Below are 22500 nucleotides of genomic sequence, written 5' to 3'. Positions count from 1 at the left end.
AATAAGCACACAACATATAAATTCAGTATCATATTCCGACTCGGGTAGCTACCGCTTAGGATTCTAAAAACCAAAAGTTTTTCTCTGTTCCTCTTCTAGTAAAATTTTCAGAACTTTTGTACCCTTCGTTATACTTATTTAGATTCTTCTGAACTGGAATGCAAGGAATGGCGGGGGTTAGACATTTGCAACAGAAACTCAGGTGATGAAGTATGGTGAAGTTTGCCGTTCCCTTTGAAATTGATTTTTCCTGTACAGGTTCTTGACCTTAAACTCTTACTCAAATTTTCAGAACTTTTATTGTGTCTTCCATCTAAGGTGAAACATAGGAACCCTTTTAGACTCATAGGCTATTTTGACTACAGAATGGCCAGTGAATAAATAATTGTCATGCATAAAAAAAGGAATGCCGAATAAACCCATGAAAGTTACGTGGATAGAAATGTGAATTCGTTGAAATAGAAACCGTATTTCTATAGCCTGTTCTGAAACACTTTTATATTTCATTAAAGATCTAGAGAACTTAGAATATATAAGACTTATACCGTTTGTCTGAAATTGTGCATTATATAGACAAGTAATTTTTATTCTCTCTCTCTCTCTCTCTCTCTCTCTCTCTCTCTCTATATACATATATACAGTATATATATATATATATATATATATATATATATATATATATATATATATATATATATATATATATATATATATATATATATATATATATATATATATATATTAGTGGTGCACAAGTATATAACCTTTACTATAACTCTGTAAGTGTAGAACAAAAAGAAAAAAAACAATGGTGGTCTTATAAAAAAACCATTTTATATTTACAATTCGACCACGGAATCTGACGAACAGAAAACGGCCGTATGAGTATTTTACTACTACCGAGCAACAGAGAATGATCGATATATCTCTTGACAACGTAATAAGGACCCGCATAAGTTATTGCTGCAGAGGGCTATGATAAAGGGGTCGTTTTCTATGTAGGGACACAAAGGGAAGACTTCATCATTTAACCACCTTACTGACATTTTCTGGAAGTTGGGCTCAGGAAAGAACCAGGAAGAACAACACAATCTTTTTTATCATTCTCAAGATCTGTGTCAAGGAATTTGGAAAATTACGATGCTAGTGGTATGTGTGAATGTACTGACAGGTGTCATCAACCTGTATTAAATGATATCAGTGCTTGGTGGACCACTTTTCTGGTAACGTCTTGCACCGGATTTCACCGTGGGCATTAATAACTGTTAAATGGAGACCGAACTCTGATGGAAAATTGGAAAAGGAGCTTTTTTCTAAACCTTTGCCAAACCTGAGTTTGCATAACCGCATGTTTAGAACTAAAATTAGTTTACATATATATAATACAGTATCACACAAGTAAGTATACCTTAGTTTAACCAGACCACTGAGCTGATTAACAGCTCTCCTAGGGCTGGCTCGAAGAATTAGACTTATTTTACGTGGCTAAGAACCAATTGGTTACCTAGCAGCGGGACCTACAGCTTATTGTGGAATCCGAACCACAATATACCGAGAAATGAATTTCTATCACCAGAAATAAATCACAGGCTATATATATATATATATATATATTTATATATATATATATATATATATATATATATATATATATATTATATGTATATGTATATATATTTTATATATATGTGTATATATATTAATATGCATATATATATCTATATCTATACACACACACACACACACACTATATATATATATATATATATATATATATATATATATATATATATATATATATATATATATATATACTATATATATAGTATATATATATAATATAATATACCAATTGCCCACGGTGACATTACAAGTAAATTTTCAATATGTAAGCAAGTTATTCCTCGTTGGGAGAGTGGGTTCCGTTCTCAGCTAGGACTCTGCTGGCCGCGAGTTCGAATCTCCGACCGACCAATGAAGAATAAGAGGAATTTATTTCTAGTGAAAGAAATTTATTTCTCGCTGTAATGTGGTTCGGATTCCACAATAAGCTGTAGGTCCCGTTGCTAGGTAACCAATTGGTTCTTAGCCACGTAAAATAAATCTAATCCTTCGGGCCAGCCCTAGGAGAGCTGTTAATCAGCTCAGTGGTCTGGTTAAACTAAGGTATACTTAACTTTTTTTGGAGAGAGACAATTGCAATAGGCCAAACTTCGGTAGAGGGACAGCTCTAATAGTCGAAACGAATCTCCTGAGACACCAAGGATGCAGATAGCCTTCCCGTATGACGTCATCTGCACTCCCGCACCTGCGTCTGTGAGAATCAAAATATTTCACGTATCTCTTTGCCTTCCATTTTATGATAAAGGTAATACGAAATTAAAGGATACTTTGGTGCCTCTCTCTCTCTCTCTCTCTCTCTCTCTCTCTCTCTCTCTCTCTCTCTCTCTTATATTTGAACCTTCAAAATTTCAACCTTGGGATTTAGTGACTTGAGAATGGACTCAAAAGTTGCAGTTATGTTTTATACATAAGCAGTGATAGTAAGATTGTAATCGACTCTAATTTACATTCATGTGTTGCATAGTGAAATCTCTAACCTATTACATGAATTCACGAATAATTTGCTGCGTATTAATTAGGGAGGAGATATTCGCTTGATCCACCCTTTCTTTATGTTCACCGCTCCCGGAATCATTAAGTAACTTGATCATATCGTGCTTAGATGGAAGTCTGAATGGAAGTAAGGATTAATTATTGGCTTTGTGTTCAAATTTTCTATGCTACTTGGAATGTAACCCCTTTAACCTAAAGGTTCTGTAATAACAAACGAGTATATGCCCTTCGTAGCAAAGATACCTCACGGCCGTAGTCAAAGAGAAATTATATTCCATACACGCCTATAAAAAAAAGTACCGTTACTACGAAATACATCTTAATGACAATGTATTTTAGTATATCATTATCTTTACGAATATTTTAAGAAGAGAGAGGACTTTAAGATGAAGCACATACACTCACGTATATGTATATATATACATATATATATACATATATATATATATATATATATATATATATATATATATATATATATATATATATATATATATATATATATACACACGCACACATATATATACAGTATATATGCATGTATGTATGTATGTATATATATACATATACATGTGTATGTGCTTTATCTTAAAGTCTCCTCTCTTCTTAAGATATCCGTGAAGATGATGATACACTAAAATATATGGTCATTAAGATGCATTTCAGAATAACGGTACTTTATTTTATAGGTACGTATGGCATATAGTTTTTCTTGGGCTACGGCCGTGAGATATCTTTGTTGCGAAGGCCATACATATTCGTTTGTTTCTACAGAACCTTTAGGTTAAAGGAGTTACATTCCAAGTAGCATACAAAATTTGAACACAAAGCCAATAATCAATACTTCCATTCAGGCTTCCATCTAAGGAAGCATTTAGGTGTCCTTGAAAGTCGTCTGCTAATATGTACAAGATGTTACAAGTATGGGATCGTGAACGTCTGGTCCAACTGGAAGGTGTCAGTAATCCCCAAACCTTGGTGACAGATTTGTTGCCACCGGGAGGATTGTCCAGGAGATCTGGGTCCATGAATATTGAGTGGACTCTTGGGATGCTTGACCCAATATGAGTCACGAGGTGTTTAGAGACTCTGGTGCTAATTAAAAGACGTCAAGAGTCTTCTTTCCTGTAGTATCAATGTCCTGTGGCGTGTTAAATACGCCAAAACCATATACAGTTAATTCATAATGAACATACGGTTTTTACCCGTTCACCTACCACCCACGCTAAAAGATAAACCCGATGAACATACAGGTTTTTACCCGTTCACCTACCACCCACGCTAAAAGATAAACGCGATGAATAAGGTATTTTTTTTTTTTACAAAACGGCTGATCAAGTACCTACATATATTGCTGAAATCAATTAAAAGATCTTTGTGCGAGATATGTAAATGTGGAAGCATAAAGTTGGCATTGAAAACAAGCTGAAATAGTGAAATATTCAAGTACAAAATTTTTCAATAAACGGTTTCAAGTATCGTGGGTAGTTTCCCGTAGGGAGGTAGTGCCGTCAGTGCACCTCACGGGGTGCACTGCAGGCATTACTAAAGGTTCTTTGCAGCGTCCCTTCGGCTCCTAGCTGCAACCCCTTTCATTCTTTTTACCGCTCCTCCATTCACATTATCTTTCTTCCATCTTGCTATCCACCCTCTCATAACAATTATTTCATAGTGCAACTGCGAGGTTTTCCTCCTGTTACACCTGTCAGACCCATCTACTCTCATTTTCTTTTCCAGCGCTGAATGAGCTTATAGGTCCCTGTGGTTGGCCTTTGGCTTAAATTCTATATTCCATTCCATTCCATTCCATCATGGGTAGTTCGCTAGGGATAGTATGAGACTTGCCGATTCTCGTAATCCAAATCAAGGTTCATAATGCTTGTTGTGCAATAAATGTACTGCGGCAGAGTGATAGTTGTATCAGTAATGGAAAAATTTTATCATTCTTATAATTCTTTTGTTAAGTTGTTTGTACGACAACATAAAAGGGTAAAACATTACGCAACCGTCGACACCTTACTCGCTAGACCTCCATGTTCATAACCAATATGAGGATTAATAGTCACACAAGATTTTCATAGAGTCTCACTTTGAAGGGCGAAGTTATGAAAGTACCAGAGTGTGTGCAAACAAAACTGGAAATGATCTGAAGCATCTATAGAAACCGGAGGAAAGGTGGAAATGTAGAGAAGTATTTCTTTGGGAAATGAATTGTGGATGTTGAATGTGAGGAAAGACGAATATTCACAGCCGTTGAGATTAAAGCTTTGTATAGTAAAGGTTTGTAAAAAGAATTCAGGTGCTGAAATATTAAGGGATTCACAAAAGGATGGACCAGGGTGTTTTCAAATGGTTTGGTCAAGTAGAGAAACTGAAGGATGTATTATTTGGAAGATTGGAGGAAAGTGCTAGAAAGTGCTAGATAAATGGAATAGGGGAAACACAGGGATCTAAGTTTCAAGAAGCGTTGGGGTGTGGGCAATAGGTGGGATTCGACGAGCTGCTGATAAGCTTTCTGTGGAGCTGCAGGCAGCAGCAAATATAATGGGCGATTCCTTCAGATGGAATTAGTTCTGATTCAGTTAAAATTATGGAAATGGCAGCGATCGTTGCGTTGTTTTTCCTCCTGAGTCACATTTTATGTGTGTTTGTGTGTCTGCGCGTATATGCACAAATCCGCACGTTTGTGGATGGTATAGACCCGCAATAGAGCACTGGGTCCACGTTAGCAAGGTCTGTGATTTGAATATCACCTTGACGCCGGAGGTCGATAAAATTATGATTGGAAGATAACGTTGGGTGGTTCAAGAAAAAAGTGCATGTGGATATGAGCATCGTGCCTTGATTTGTAAAGGTGCCAACCTCTAAGAAGTGGGAAAAGGCGTATAGTAAAATTGGTTTCTCTACTTCTCTATGACGTCTATACACACACCACAATATATATATATATATATATATATATATATATATATATATATATATATATATATATATATATATATATACATAATAATACATATATATATATATATATATATATATATATATATATATATATATATTTATATATATATTATATAAATATATATATTTATATATATATATATATATATATATATATATATATATATTTATATATATATATATATTATATAAATATATATATTTATATATATATATATATATATATATATATATATATATATATATATATATATATATATATATATAATAACTATATGCAACGTTGACCATACCGCGCATCCATTGACATAATTGTATTGATAAAATCATTTCCATGAGGAAATTTACTTTTTTAAACCACTCTCATGAAAATCATAAAAAAAATAAAGCACTGATAGGCAGGTAATATTTCAATTCACCTTTAATGATCAAACGCATAATTGAGAGCTGAAATGTACTCGTGCACTGATATAAAAGGGTAATATTGTTGTGACACAAGGGACTGAAAAATGGTTTTGGTTAATGACGGCTGCAGAGATTAATTCTACAAAGGTTCATTGTTCGTGAAATCATTCGTTATTTGCATCAGAAATACTTTTCTTGTTTTTCTAAATCCTAATCCTGAGTTCTGTATGTTGGTGTTGGAGCTGCTTTGCTAACTGTTATTCGCTGCTGAATTTTAATTTAAAAACATGTGCGCTATAGAAAGCATAGATTAGTATCATTCATTTTATATGTCAACCTACATATATTTATTTATTCAGACAGTGTTACTGAGGAACGTGATTTGATCATTTTACAGTTGTGTCTGTTTGTATAATCTCGACCAGTGCATGATCACTTTTATCAGGCCATAAATATGTCCAGTAAGAAATACCTTTCGTTTTCCATTTTAGTTTATAACAAAATTTGTATTATAGTCTTTTACGTTACTCATGCAATATTACCGGTTTGTGTGTGTTTCCTGAAATCATTCTATTTCCATAAATTACTGTAATATTAAAAACGAACAACGCACTTTGACAAACCTTTTAAGCATACATTCGTGTGTAGTGTAATATATATATATATATATATATATATATATATATATATATATATATATATATATATATATATATATATATATATATATATATATATAACCTGAACCTCTCAGACATCATATCCAGTTGGAGGTAGGAGGCCATTTGTTTCAATCATTTAACACCCTCACACAAAAGTTATATATGCATAAATATATGTATATATATATACATATATATATATATATATATATATATATATATATATATATATATATATGTCTATATACATTTACAGTATATATATGTATATATATACTGTATATATACATCTTTTGAAAAATGTTTGTTCTTTCTAGTATTCGAGTATTTTATATTTCGAGGAATAAGAGAACATAATTTATTTTATTTAACTCCCGTCTCCAACGTACACCTGTGTTAGTCAGGTAAATAAATAGAATTTTGGTCTTAAGTCCAAAATTTTACAAACTAAAAAGACGTTTTAACAATTTTTTAGACATAATCATTACGGTACAGTATCACCTATATTATCAATAGCATTTGCTTGTGAGTATCCTTCAAATAATTGTAACCAACTTGAATGTCGATGAACTTTGGATCACTTGATAGTTTTAGTAAAATGTAATTATCATCTCAGTAATAACTTTTGTGTGAGGGTGTTAAATAATTGAAACAAATGGCCTCCTACCTCCAGCTGGATACGACGTCTGGGAGGTTCATATAAAGTGCACCTTCTAAATGGCTTCAAATAGTGTTTGCGGGAGGAGGCCATCGATTGCAAATTATATTGATTTGACGTGATTTGTTTTAGAAACAGGCAACGCGTTCTTTCGAGTACCTCTTTCTTGCCTTCTATCCAGTGCAATCTAGGGTTTCATTTTCTGGTAACACCTTTGGATTACAAACTTTTTTTCACCAAAGTATCGCTCACAATTTTGGTCACATGACCAGATCATTTCCAAACGCTCAGATCCAGCCTTTTCAGTTTTTCACTTGCGCCACATGTACTACAGAAACAGTTAGTCACAGGTACATTCAACCTTTTTCTGTCATTCTAATCAACATCGATACTTCACTTCCATAAAAGAGCGTTGGTTCAACAATCACTTCATTGATTCCCACCTTGGCTTCTGTAGTTATTTCAGTTATTTTTCCAGTCTTTTGCGTTCCAGTCTTCCAATCTTCCCGCTCGTAATTAATTAATTAATTTATTATTATTATTATTATTATTATTATTATTATTATTATTATTATTATTATTATTATTATTATTATTATTATTATTATTATTTAGAAGAAAAACCACTATTCATATGGAACAAGCTCCCAGGGGCCATTGATTTAAAATTCAGACCTCCAAAGAATCTTGTTTTAATTTGAAAGACGTTACAGAAGATAATAGAAAATGCAGAAAGAAGAGATCAGTAATTAGAAATGAAAAAATAGATGAATTAATAAATATATGGATAAATATAATATAAATAAACTACTAAAATACAAGGTTGATTGCTTTAGGGTAGTAATGATTTGCATCTTCCCTTAAACTTTTGAATTTCTAATTGCACAACACACTCGGAGAGACTATTCCACAGTCAAACGGTGTGAGGAATAAAAGAATTCTGGAACTGAGAAGTTCGAAAGTGTTTCAAATCTGGTCGCTCTTGGCAGGAAATACAACCAGGGATCAACTATGATAGCGAAAGTTCTATGTTGAAACACAACTTATGAAAAATTTACAAACAAGGGACCATTCGTCGATGTTCCAAGTCGTAACTGCTAGTGTTAGGAAACGGAAATCTACCACCACGAACCACCCTATCTAAAAATGAGACGAATCTCCGGCAGAAGCAGACATCCGCAGTGGAGAACAGTCTTCTATTAAAGGAAGGACAAATGACCTAAAACAGGTTATGTTAAGTTTATCACTGTTATTTGAGGCCTTACGCATAATACTTACGTGTGGCATTTGCTGACACTTCCATTAGATGTTTCTCAAAAGAAAGATGTGAGTCAAAAGTTGCTCCAAGCTGCAGACTCATTCGGCAAAGTACCATCCACTTGATGGGGAGCATGGGATAGAAAATCAGTGCAAGATCTACAGATCAATTGTATTTTCATCTTACTGGAGTTCAGCCTCATACCCAATCGACTGCACCATTCACAAGTCCGCTCCATGTCGCGATTAAAAAAAAATTAAGTATATCTTAGTTTAACCAGACCACTGAGCTGATCAACAGCTCTCCTAGGGCTGGCCCGAAAGATTAGATTTATTTTACGTGGTTAAGAACCAGCTGGTTACCTAGCAGCGGGACCTACAGCTTATTGTGGAATCCGAAACACATTATGACGAGAAATGAATTTCTATCACCAGGAATAAATTCCTCTAATTCTTCATTGACCGGTCGGAGAGTCGAACGCTGGGCCAACAATGTGCTAGCCGAGAGCTCTAACCACCCCTCCAATGAAGAACTTGCGAAGGGCAGTTTCATTTCTCACAAGTGGATGCATTACTACACCCACAAGTGTTGTATCACCGGCATACTTAACAATATTGTTTTCCAGACCAATAACCATATCATTTGTATACACTGAAAATAACAGCGGACATCACACACAATAGGTCTTGGTTTGATATAGTCCCACCAAGAGCAAGTCGCTGCTACCCACCTGAAGGAAATCTTGAAATAACCCGTCATCATATCCACCCACTCTGATATTGTGAAGTTTAGTAATAAGTGCCTTATGATTTACTAAATCGAAGCAGCACTAAAATCTATTTGAATAACTCTGCACTCAAAACCCTTATCAAGGTTCTCTTGCAAATGGCGTGTCAAATCTAAAAGAGCACCGCAGTTACCCAACTGCTTGCTATATGCATATTGACTATTAATTAGCTAACAATCCTTTGGATTCTACATACTTGGATAGTGGCTTAAAAAGAAGTAACTAACTTCTTGCGTTTCACCATTATCATAGTTACTCCTAAACACCAACTGTAGTGGACGACTTTGTTCCTTTTTCGAATCCAAACTTCGAGGAAATTAAGAAAAGGTTGGTGAAAGGAAAAAAAATGACAACGAAACTAAATCTAAAATACATTCATGGTAGACTGTCAAAGAGTATCATCAAACAAATATACATCGATTTAGTGTTAGTGGTAATTATATTGCGGTCAGTTATGCGAGAAATACACACGATGGATTAAAATCGTCGGAAGGTTGGGTGCTGGATATGGCTTTTGAATAAGCTGGCTTTGCTGATTATTAGATGTTCTGTAAATTTCACTGTGTTTTAAAGAAATCTGATATGATAATCTCTCTCTCTCTCTCTCTCTCTCTCTCTCTCTCTCTCTCTCTCTCTCTCTCTCTCTCAGCAATTGTTTTCTCCCCATATAGCAGAAATTTCTTCACCAACTTATCTACGACCTTACTTATAATTCCTTATACTCTGAATCTTTTTTTGGCCAAGTCAGAAGTCTGTCCTGAGGCTGTGATAGCCTTGTTAGTACTTAGAACCGGATAGAATATTGGAAGTAATGGAATGGAAGAAGTTATAGTCAGTTGAGCTCAGAAGAAAAAGTTCCTTCTCCTGATTTGTTTTAAGTATTTTTGCATCGTTTTATGAAACCTTGCCATTTATTTGCTTTCAGAAATCCTTAGGTATTCTTGTAATGTACAGTCGTTTCAATCATGTGGGCCTTTTTTTTATTTATTCTTTTTTTCACCACAACAAAATTCCTTCATGTATAACTAGAGTATAATCTATAGAATTTCTTCGGATGATTGTATGGGAGACCACTCATAACGGTTGCCAAGCTTCCTAAAACCAATATAAGATACTCTTCAAGAATATGAAAATATTAAGGGAGTGGTGTCCATTTTTTATGAATATTTTTGGAAAAAGTCGATTTCTAGTGAAACAACCACAGGCAAGGCTGTTGTCATGGCACTTATATACTTTTGGATAACACTTTCTGTTATCGATCTATTTAGCTGTAAATTCACGCTTAGAAAAAGACTTTAGCATAATTACCTTTAGAGTAGTAGCAAATATACTATACCTGCGTATTAATTTTTTTTTTTTTCTCTAGCCCAGAAAATAACTTTTGAAGCAAGGAGTGTAATCTACATTGCATAAGTATTATATAGTAAAATTTTCAGTCATATTGATGCATTTTATTAGACCCTAGGTAAAAATTGAATACTGCCAGGCTACGTTAGTAGTCGGTCTTATGCTTTATGGGAGCATATCATTATTACTAGTTTTTTGTCATCATAGTCATCATCATCATTGTAATCATCATAATTATGTGTAGTTATTTGTGCTATTTCCGTCAGTTTTTGTAAGGTCTCATTGATTTGTTAAAGGTTCTGAGAGACTCTGTAGAAATATTAGGTTGTCAGGAAAGTTATAAAATCAAAATCAGACTTATTTCGACAAAGCTAAATAAAGGAAATTAGATATGAAACTAATAAAACCAAGGTGCTATTAGTAAAGCCTTGTGCCAAAAAAGATAAGTAGTGGGATGAAGCAGAAAAAATGAGGATAATATTTTTTCAATTTTTCTCAATCGTTTTTACGCGCAAGGAGAGCATTGGAAGCAATGAAGTGGAAGAAGTTATAGTCAGCTGAGCTCAGAGGTTGAAATAAGAAAGGAAGAAAGAGAGAGAACAGTTTTCCTTCGGAATCCCTATAGGATTTCGCGATACATCGGAAATTAATAGATGTGATTAGTTGTAGGTTCCATCATATTTTAATGCAATTATAATAAACTAGAAAATGACCTGTTCCGGCTAAAGAGCATCATGAAAATATACTCTTATTTTTATTCAAAAGGTTTGTGAATTCAGTTGTTTTAAATTCCAAAGTCTCATATTTTAAGGATGGCGCATGTTAAACCGACACTAAATTGTGTCATTCGGTTTTACATTTAACACATGGTTTTCTCATATATATTAAGCCGATCTGTTTTCGTCTCTGTAAAATTTTCCGATTTCACCTCTCGGCTTTCTCGGATTCCACAGAAATGAATAAAGAAACGAATAAATGAAAACGAGTTTCCCGAAGTACCGATGTGTAACTCTAACTCCTGTTTATGCATGTGTTTGTGTGTGTGTGCGTGTGTGCGTGTGGAAGAAAAAAAGGGAGAAATGTAAATTTCTAGAATTATGAAATATATGAAGTAAATTGTTTTTGAAGAGGAAAATTAAACAATAAAATGACAATTTTCTCGTAGGAAGTTAATTGCGGCACTGCAGCATTGGGCAGCGTTTATGTTATTATTAAGATCCAGCTGTTTCCATAAACGTTATAGTTATTAATTTATTCATTTGAATTTTTTTTTATTCATGCACTCATTTTTAATTAATCACCTCGTCCTTCATTGCTAGATTGCCTGTATTTTCATTTAATCTCGGTACTTGAACTGGCTGCTTGTAAGGTTAGTCTTTCCAAGTACATCATTGAGAGAAAATCCTTTATAATATAATTTAGACAAATAAGAATATGTAGACATATATACAAAACTGCCTATCCACAAACCGAGGGAAGATATAGAAAGGGATTATAGTAGAAACAAACCGTTTTCTCCAAATCCACTTGCTAAAAAATGCTGATGAAGGAGGGAGAATCAAATTGCATAATAATAATTTTCTCTTCTTCTCTCCCTCTCACTGTTTTTTTTAGAACCGGATAGAATATTGGAAGTAATGGAATGGAAGAAGTTATAGTCAGTTGAGCTCAGAAGAAAAAAGTTCCTTCTCCTTGATTTGTTTTAAGTATTTTTGCATCGTTTTATGAAACCTTGCCATTTATTTGCTTTCAGAAATCCTTAGGTATTCTTGTAATGTACAGTCGTTTCAATCATGTGGGCCTTTTTTTTATTTATTCTTTTTTTCACCACAACAAAATTCCTTCATGTATAACTAGAGTATAATCTATAGAATTTCTTCGGATGATTGTATGGGAGACCACTCATAACGGTTGCCAAGCTTCCTAAAACCAATATAAGATACTCTTCAAGAATATGAAAATATTAAAGGAAATAAAAAGTGATGTTTCACGTATTTTTTTTATGACTGTAACTTCTGATCTGCTACTTCAAGCATTTCTTTTACCTAGATATTAATTTCAAGTGAAGATGTTCCATGGCTCCTCGTAAATATCTTGAATGCAGGTTCCGTGATAAATTTCCAATTTGCACGGCCTTCTCTGTTTTGGAGTGGAAAGGCTGGGAAGATTATAAAGTTATAATGTTAGTGCGATTACTTAAATCTAATATGGTGGCATTCGTGAATATCAGTGAGATAGAATTCACCTATCATTGCTGTAGTCGGGAAGAACAAAGGCGTCTGCAAAAATACGCAAATAATTTTTTTTGTTTTTGTTTACTACATTTTTTTTTCTTGCCGTTTAGCTCTCTGACTTGTGTGCTACAGGTCTCTGTCTCACCTGGTCACCTGGGAGGTAGCTCTCACAGCTCTCTAGTCAACTTGAATTCACTTAACAACTGTTCAACTGTCTGACTGATGGATGGAGATTTCGCCACAAGGTCGCAAGGAAATCCCAAATAATTCAGTAGAGCTGGATGAACCTGGAGACGTCCCAACCACGGTCCGCGACATTTTACCATTCAGTAGCTGCCTTATTGGCCGTTACCCTCCAATGTTGCTAGAATGCAACATATGGCTACTGATTGGACGCTGAGCAACTAAGAATCGGCCTCGTTTACAACACAATAGTATTCCGTAAATACGTGTGGAACACCCTGCAGATCTCGATGGTTCAAACTTCCAATAATTCATAACATGATTAAGGGCCAGCTTTCTGTCACCGTCAACATTGCAGTTAGTAAAAAAAAATCGTAATATTTAATTTGAGAGTCAAGGTTTGAATAGCATCAGGGCAGGACATAGTACTTACCGTCATTCCGAAATCGCATTTATTATCAATACAGACGTATCCTGTGCCACTCCAACATACCTGGAAGAGGAAAGAGAAAGTTATTATTAGATATGGAGAAACGAAAACAACATCCTGTGGACTCTTTTCTTTATTGCATTTTAGCTACTCCAAAATTACCTGCGGAAACTGTTTTCCATTATTTGCATAACGTAACGTTATTTCCCTTCTTAGCAATATTAAGAGAAATTTTCGCAAACACATACAACACACACACACACACACATATATATAGTTATAGCTGTATAGTTATTTATTTATTTATTTATTTATTTATTTATTTATTTATTTATTTATTTATTTATTTATTTATTTAGGATTGAGGTACTCGGTGAGGTTGACAATTTGACGGGAATCGAATTCCAGACCATAATAATGAAGTCCAGGCGCTTAACCACACTGGCCTATGGCATCCACTTTAAATTCTCGATTTTCACATGATTACAGTATTGATATAAATCTTAATATCGAATATTGTTATCTTGGAATTGAAATTTCTGTTCATTACGTCGTGGTTGTCTCGACACGACTGGAAATGATACACTACTCCTCAGATTTGTGATATTATTCCATTTATTATTGATGTGTGATTTTGAGCTTGTGGAGTTACCGTGCAGATGTCAGACCTATTTCTGTGTGGCTATTTGAGGAACAATATGCCAAAGAATTTATATTTGTAAGTTACAGTCAAATGTTATAGCGCCGATACCTCCTAATGGCTTGAGCATTTCATAATACCCTGTCATGTTGATTTTTTCCTTATTAAAAGAAACAATAAATAGATTGAAAAATAAAAATAAACGCATTAATTTAGTAGGTATCATTTTAAAACTAAAGCGACAGCGAGTGAACAAAGCAATTGCGGGCTACCAGGACTATCTCGGTAGCAGGCGACTTAGAACCAATATATTTCCCGGTAATTCCTCAGACATGAAAAATAATTTCTTAAAAAAGAAATTCCAATTATCACCAAGAAGTGGAGACGAGACTTAAATCTGGTTGGGACGATTAATCTGGATTCTTGATTAGTTTTTCTTTTTTATCTTAGGACACTGGGTAATCAAGAGAGAGAGAAAAAAGTAATTTGTCTGTAGAGGTTTCCAAGGATTTGAAATTATTAGGTTAAAATGTGAACAGATTCATCAGATGTGTAAATTCGCCAAAAAAAAAAAAAAAAAAAAAAAAGGAGTATTTGGATAATGGTTATTCCTTTACATCATTTGCTTTATATGATATACATACATACATACATACATACATGTATACACATATTTTATATATATATATATATATATATATATATATATATATATATATATATATATATATATATATATATATATATATAGACTGCTGATAAAAGAGAGAGAGAGAGAGGTTACCTCATAGAGGTTACGTAGGTTTCAGGGAGAAATGCGTTACTTATTTCATCTTTCCTAATTATATTATATACGGTGGCCGCTATGCACATGATTCCAGGATAGTATGTGATCATATTCTAAAAAAAGAAGGAAAAAAAATGCATGTAGGTGGCTGCCACTCACGCTTTAATTAACGACTGCCCATTATATCAAAGAGACACTTGGGGTGAATTACGGTAACACGAGATATTACTAATATACGCCAGTGAAAAACGATTGATTTTAAAATAAAGGAATTCCTCTTATTCACTGGTATTATTGAATTCGCAAGTATAATAGAAGAATGTAAATGAAAACCTCTTATTTATTGGTATAAGGGCATAATGGGGACGTTTCGTAAAAAAGTTTTCCTTAATGGCCTACTAAAAAAAGTCTACAAATCAGTCAAAATTAATTAACACCGTATCCAGCCAAGAAGATAAAGATATGGACAACAGAATTCATTTGATGAAAAAAAAACTACTTTTATAGATTTAAGCACAAATTATTCGTAGAAATATTCTGAAGAGCAACATTTATTATCCTATTTGTGTTTCAAATGTAGGATCATGAAATCCAGCGTTTAATTCCTTTAAAGACTGGGAATTCATGCCTTTGACATCATAAGATTTCTTTTTCAGCTAAAAGGTTAACTCGCTCGCTACTGCTCGTATTTTCTAACTTTCAGCGTTTCCTCATCACACTTTACACAGTTTCTGACGAATATATTCTCATTTCCTTCCTTGTCGAGTCTTTACTAACTTTCACTCTTCCCCTTCCTATGAAGTACTGTTTGTTGAAATAATCTTTACAGACTCAAAACTACGAAAAAGTGTAGTTGCACAAATTTCCACAATTTTTTTTTTTAAATAAAACATTTCTGAAGATGACTCGGTACAATGATGGCAACTATTCACAAAAGAAATGTACCGTTAAATGAAGTTGGAACATGTAACTTATTCCAGCTTCGCCTTGACAAAGAGTACCAGTCAAGTGGTTTACTTTAAATGCAATATTCCTGTTTCAGCTCTTAACATTATGCCTTTTAACATAATGCCTTTTAACTAAATGCCTTCTTTATTCTTGCCAGTGCTTAAACTCAGCGTCCCATCATAAATTCTTATAACTTCTGTTTTCCTTACTGTACTCTAAGGTTAATGTGAATCATCTTTTTTTCCCTTCATAAAATGCTGAGTATAACTATTAAGAATTTCTTTAATTCTATCCTTTATCGGATGCAAGACTAGCATATTGTTGGATTACTTATTCTCAAAAACTGAGCACAAACTTTTCGTATACTAAATTTCATTTTCTACATTTAACTCTTGTTTCTTATTGTATATTTATATGCAGGTAAAAACACCACACAGAGCCTTGACTGGGCAGAGTTCGCAAAAATGATTACATCTAAAAGTACTAAATGTGCATTGCGTTAAATAGTGATCGATATTCTTCTTCTATGACTTCTGTAACCGAATCAAGTTTCGCAAATCAATGGAGACTTCGTTCTGAGCGTATAAACGCTGAAATTCAGTAGCCATTTACCTCACTTTTCTAATTTATTTTTATCAAACGCAGAAAATTACCAAATCTATTAACTGGAAGTTGCACTAATAATTATGAACTGTTAATTCTTGCTACAATTATGTGTGAAATTGTTATTGTATAAGAAGATATAAAAAACACATTGATTTGGAAACAGCATTCACAGAATTAATTGTCTTAACAAGTAGCTAACTTCCATGTGATGCCTGATAGCGATGGTATATATTGAGTATATCAGATACAGCAGTTCATATTTGGGTATTGATGAAAGCTTGTGTACAGCCGGATAAAAAAAAGATGATTTTGTTGTGTTATGAGAGATAAGGGATTGCTTGAAGGCTGGTGATTGGAGATTTAGAGGTGACGTGCCTCCCAGTGGCCCAATCACCCCGGCTCAAGATCATGATACATATCTATGAAAATATAAGCAGAGCAAGTGCAAAACATAGGTTCAACTCTCTGCCTTCCAGTCAATTATGCCAAGACAGTCTTAACGTAAAAGACAACAGGAAGCCAACCATTGTGCTGATTAGAGGCTCTTTGCCCATCCCGAGTCAAGTACTAAAAAAAGGTACCAAGGCGTTAATGCTAAATCTAAGCGGTTAGGAAGCGGCTTCTGCCAGAATTGGTGAAACTAAAATTAGGTCTTAACGACGCAGGCTACACAGTAAGGCCAATGCTTAAGTTATATATGGAACACTTTAGCTGTCCTCTTTACGGCGGACTGCGCAGGTTTATAGAGAAAATATGAATGAGGGAACGGAGAAACAGACAACAATTAATAAAGTGATAAAATTTTGGAACAGCATTAACCAAATCAAGCTCTAACTCATCACTTTGTCTTTAGGATCGCTCCTGACAATAAAATCTTTGTACGAACGTTTACGCTCATGAAAATTTTATCCTATGACGAAAGAATCGCTGCAGCAAAGCTTCTTTAAATAAACTTGACCTTTTCATAAGAGACAAATTCTTGAGTGTACGTGATGCTGAGGAAGTGCAAGAATTTGGTATGACTTTTACAATCCTGTGTGATGCGTTCCGTTTGACAATTCTGGTTACTGACTAAAGTCCTACAAAATGTTATGTTGTTTTTTCTTTCTTTCCTGGAACTTACTCATTCTCTTATTATCCTTCTCTTCGTTGTTTTGAACGGATGAGTTACGTTTCCTTTCTCGACCATTATATTCTAGCACTCATAGCCTTAAAGACTTCATCTCCTTAAGTCCTTCACTAATTACTATGATCATCATCATTGTTATTATAGAACGGACATTTTTAACCAAATAAAACAAAAGAACAAAAAATCGTACAAGTTGATACCTATATGTAAAAGATATCACGAACATGAGGAAGACATTTTCTTGTAATAGATTGTTTTTTAAGAGCTAATTTCCACCTGATTGCTTTGTATTCTGAATTTTCAGCATTAAACCATAATGAGTATTTCAACATTTCAAGAATTTTTAGCATTTTAAATTTTTTAACCTTTTATATGGGACATTGTATAGTGTTTTTTTATATTTATTTCTTCTGTAGTAAATCTAAGCCTTTACTTTTTATTATTTTTAATGACGTTTCCTTTCCGAAATTTACTTTACATATATTTTTTTCTTTTTTTTTTCTTTAACTATTCTATCAGTTTCCTCCCAGGAATCTACATTTTCAATAAGTGTTTTACTGTTCTCGGATTCTTCATTCTAAGTCCTGTTCCGGTAGTGATGTCTCTCATTTTCTTACAGATGCATTATAACTAACCTACTATATTCTTCATTCCTTCCAACCAACCAACCTTCCAGTTATTTTCTTTTTTAGCCGCTCGTGTTCTTAGCATTTTTTCGTTTTCTTTGCTTTCAGTTACCCTGTCCACGTTTAACAGCTGCACTTTTCTTTTTCCTCATCAGTATGCATCTCTGTTTATGATTCTCATTATATATCTAATGTCTGGCATTCTGCTATCGTCAATAGCAAAAATTTCATCAATCATGTTTAATATGATCTCTTAGTCTATCAATTTCTTGTTTTTTTTTTTTTTTACCCTTTCTCACCTTACCTATAGTAATCATACACTAACCTTTTTGGCACGGATTTTGTATAACCTTTAGAATTGTTGTCAAATTTTATTCTGGGTTTAATGCATTTAAACACTATCTTACATTTGCATTATTCGTGTCACATAACCTTTCCATTTTCATTCATTGTCCTTATGCAGGAATCCTTTTTCAACGTTGCCCCTTACCCATGATTTGAACTCTAGCTTTGTGTATCTTACCTAGTAGTTTTATGCCCCAATTTATTTTTACAGACCATTTTTCATGTATCCTCCCGACTAGCCAGTTCACATGCTTTTATGTTATCCATTTCCTTTTTACTTAGTTATCATTCACTGTCAGCAAAATGAACAGCTTTTCTCTATTTCTTATGAAGTAGCTATTGTTCTCTATGTTTTCCCATGGCGCCAGTCTTAAAAAAAAACTTTTCCCCCGAATATGTGTCCACTCCCTTTCAGCTTTGGCTTTTCCACTGCTATTCCCATTTCCCGACCTTTAATCTTTCAAACATCCTTACTAATTCATTCTACACAACTTTTAACTTTTCCGTTTCGCAAGCTTTTCACTTTTTTATTGTTTCGTGCAGATGCTGCGGATACCTTTGCTTTCTTCATGTTGCTATTTTCCTGGAACTTTTAGAAAATTCTAACAACGCGACGTTGCCGTGGCTTATTTTCCATAACATTATAAACGGGCAAAAGAGAAGATATTTTATGAGTCTCCTATATTTTTTGGGCGGCGTGTTAGGAAATAGCCTCCAAGTCACGACCAAATTCTTTAACCAAAATTGTTATTAAATATGATCATTGCTATACCTTCTTCATCTTCGCTAGTAATCTAAAGTCAAGGGGTCGGTTGCCCTGTTGCGTCTTCTTACGCTATTGGTAACGGTATAGTCTGTTGTCTTCCGCTAAATCTCTCCTCTCCAAATCCTCCTTCACTTTATTGCACCATCTAATCCTTTGCCACCCCTTGACCTTCTACCACAACAGGCTCCACCCTAGCGCCCCCCACCCCCACCCCCGTCATCCTTACCCTATGCCCGTTTCATCTCAATCTCGACTCTCTTCTGATGCCAGTAATCTTTACCACCCCTGGGAGAAATGTCTTCATTTCCTAATTTCTTCTTTCCAGCCTCTCAAGCAATGAGATGTCCAAAATCCATCTCACCATCCTCATACCTGTTCGCTCCAGCTTTTGTTCCCCCTTTCTAAATTCTTACGTTTCTGACGATCATCGCTGCTTTAGTTGTAGCATAATAGATCATTATTTTCAGGGTGTTTGGCATTCCTTTGTCACACACTATCCTTGCCCTCCCCTCCATTTCCCCCAAAATGCCTTTATCTTACTTTCAACCCACTTTCCTAGCTTTAAATAGCGGACCATTAATATACCGTCAGTGATTCCGTGATTAACTTCTACATCGGGGAAAAATACACGGGAGCTTCTTATGATACAGAGATGGAAAATAAAGATGAGACTAAGAACTTCATGAAAGATAATCGATCTTGGTGGGGCCATGAGCAGGTAAAATTAGGTCTGGCTAGCATCTCTCATGAGAAGTTGATTTGAAAGTGTGCATTAAGTCAGGAAGCTAACGAAAATGCATCTTGAAAGAAGACCTCTCAGCAGTGATTTGCAGTTTCTTTTTTTTTGTATATGTAATTGCGTTAGAACAGGATTATTTATATTGATTTCTAGCTCTTTTCCAGCAGTACTTTTGCTAACTCAGCATTGGAAAAAGCCATGCTTTTTAACTCCACGGTGGAGTTAAGAAGCAAGGGCAATTAATTGACTCATTGTCCATGCAGGGTTCAAAATCCATGTCAATGAAGTTCATCTTTTAGCCTAAAATCATATACTCTTACGTCCTGTATTAATTCTTCAGCTATAATAGACTTTGGAAGTCAACTCAAGAGTTCATCAACTAGTGACTTTCTGTCATACATGGCTCAAGTTTGGTCATCTACTGTCTGGAACCTTTGATATTCAAAGGTCATTGCACTAGATTAGTTAGAGGATTTTGGCAGTTCGGGCAAAAACTCCTTCAGCAAAGCTCCCTTCTTATAATGTAACTTATTATTTTCTGCAAACTTAAGTTTATTGCCGCCTTTAAGATAGTTATATTTTCGTTTGGTCTGTTTTTTTTCTTGTCTAGTTGTTAAACTGGTTACGCCAGTAAAGGTTTATACATGTTTTTTCCTCGAAATTATGCCAAAGTTTGACATTGTAACTGTTAACAAAAGATTTGATTTTAGGAGGGAGAGTATTGGATCTTTTTTAGAGAAAGTCCATTTGTACAGGTGTATTTCTTTTTGTGGGTGGGGGGCGGCTAGTGTTAGAAGACAGTTATGGTCAAGAGTTATGCGAAGTATCGAAATTAGCCAAGATTGACAAAAACACAGAATGCATCACAGGTAGAAAATTTTTCCTAGGTACGTTTAGAGTAGGTTAAGGTATGATGTAGGCCTATAAATGTAATTATCTTAGGTAAGCCATGATCTATCTGTATGTTGAATTTAGAAATAATTATTAGTACATTTAATTTTCATCTCATCTTAATTTTTCGTATTTAATGGGACTTTAAATGGATTTTTTCATATCTGAGGAGATTCTTTTAGAGCTATCCTTCTTTATAAAGAGGAATTGAACACTTAATGTCCCAGAAGTTATCCGTACGTATTTCCACTTTGAATCACGTTAATATGGAAGAAGGTCAAGACGGCAAGTCCTATCCTTAGTCTTAACGTGGAATCTATTGCCAGTAGACTGTTACACAAAAAAAAAAACATGGATCCTAATTGCTTTTATCCATTAGAATTTTGGGCACCGGAACCAAGAGCTTCCTCATTGTGTGTTATCTTCGCCTTCTTATCATTATTGTTAACTCAAAGACATGCCTTCAGTAATCAGGTGGATTGACCACGCTTCCATGTCATTCACTTCCAGAGCGTAGAATTGCGTTTATTTTAATATATGTCTTTAATCACTGAACTTGACTAATTTTAAGAGACGAGCTTGTCATCACCGAAGCCCTTTACACACTTTTCTTGTGAAAATGAGCTTGTTAAGCCTACTTCAGCCCCTTCATCAATTAAGATGAACGCAAGTGAATGATCAACTTAGTTGTTCGTCGAATCCGTAACTTTCCTAAATATCTCTGGCACTGTTGTTCTTAATTATATATATATATACATATATTATATATATATATATATATATATATATATATATATATATATATTTATATATATATATATATATATATGTATATATACATATATATATATATATATAGAAATATATATATATATATATATATATATATATATATATACACATACATATAGATATATATATATATATATATATATATATATATATATATATATATATATATATATATCAAACGAGGATGAGAGTGAGGAGCTCAAATTTGGTTTTATGGTATCAATATTTTACATTGTTTTCATGGACGAAGATTACGACATTATTATAGCAACGAATTGCCAAGAATGCCGATATGAACAGAAATTTATAAAAGAAATCATCAAACGGCTTTCCAACCGACAGCGTGACAAACATTTAGACAAATATGCCAGGACGAAAGTATTACGGAATTTTGGGAAACCTTGAACAAGTCGATCAAAAACTCCTGTATTTTCATGGCCTCCCAAAGGTATAAAGATAACATTTCGCAAAGACCTATCATATCAAGTGCGGTTTGTTTCTTGCATAAAATTTCCCAGTGGCTAGCGAGATTCCTTTTGTGTGTGTGTGTGTGTGTGTGTGTGTATGTCTGTGTGAGTGTGTGCATTGTCTCGATCTCCTCCCACATCCCTTCACATTGAACATTCTGAAAGTTTTCTTATAACCCAAGATCAGTAAGCTTGGATGTGAAATTTCCATTCAGCAAGG

The 22500-nt window shown here is 34.1% G+C and overlaps 1 protein-coding gene across 2 annotated transcripts in view; it reads right to left on the bottom strand.

The window, feature by feature from the left end:
- The window catches only part of LOC136830606 (uncharacterized), a 782434-nt gene that overhangs the window by 628350 nt on the left and 131584 nt on the right, over positions 1-22500 (bottom strand). The window lies entirely within an intron of this gene.

The sequence above is a fragment of the Macrobrachium rosenbergii genome, chromosome 4 (genome assembly GCF_040412425.1).
Source record: "Macrobrachium rosenbergii isolate ZJJX-2024 chromosome 4, ASM4041242v1, whole genome shotgun sequence".
Taxonomy (NCBI): Eukaryota; Metazoa; Arthropoda; class Malacostraca; order Decapoda; family Palaemonidae; genus Macrobrachium; species Macrobrachium rosenbergii.
This window is presented reverse-complemented; position numbering and strand designations above follow the sequence as displayed.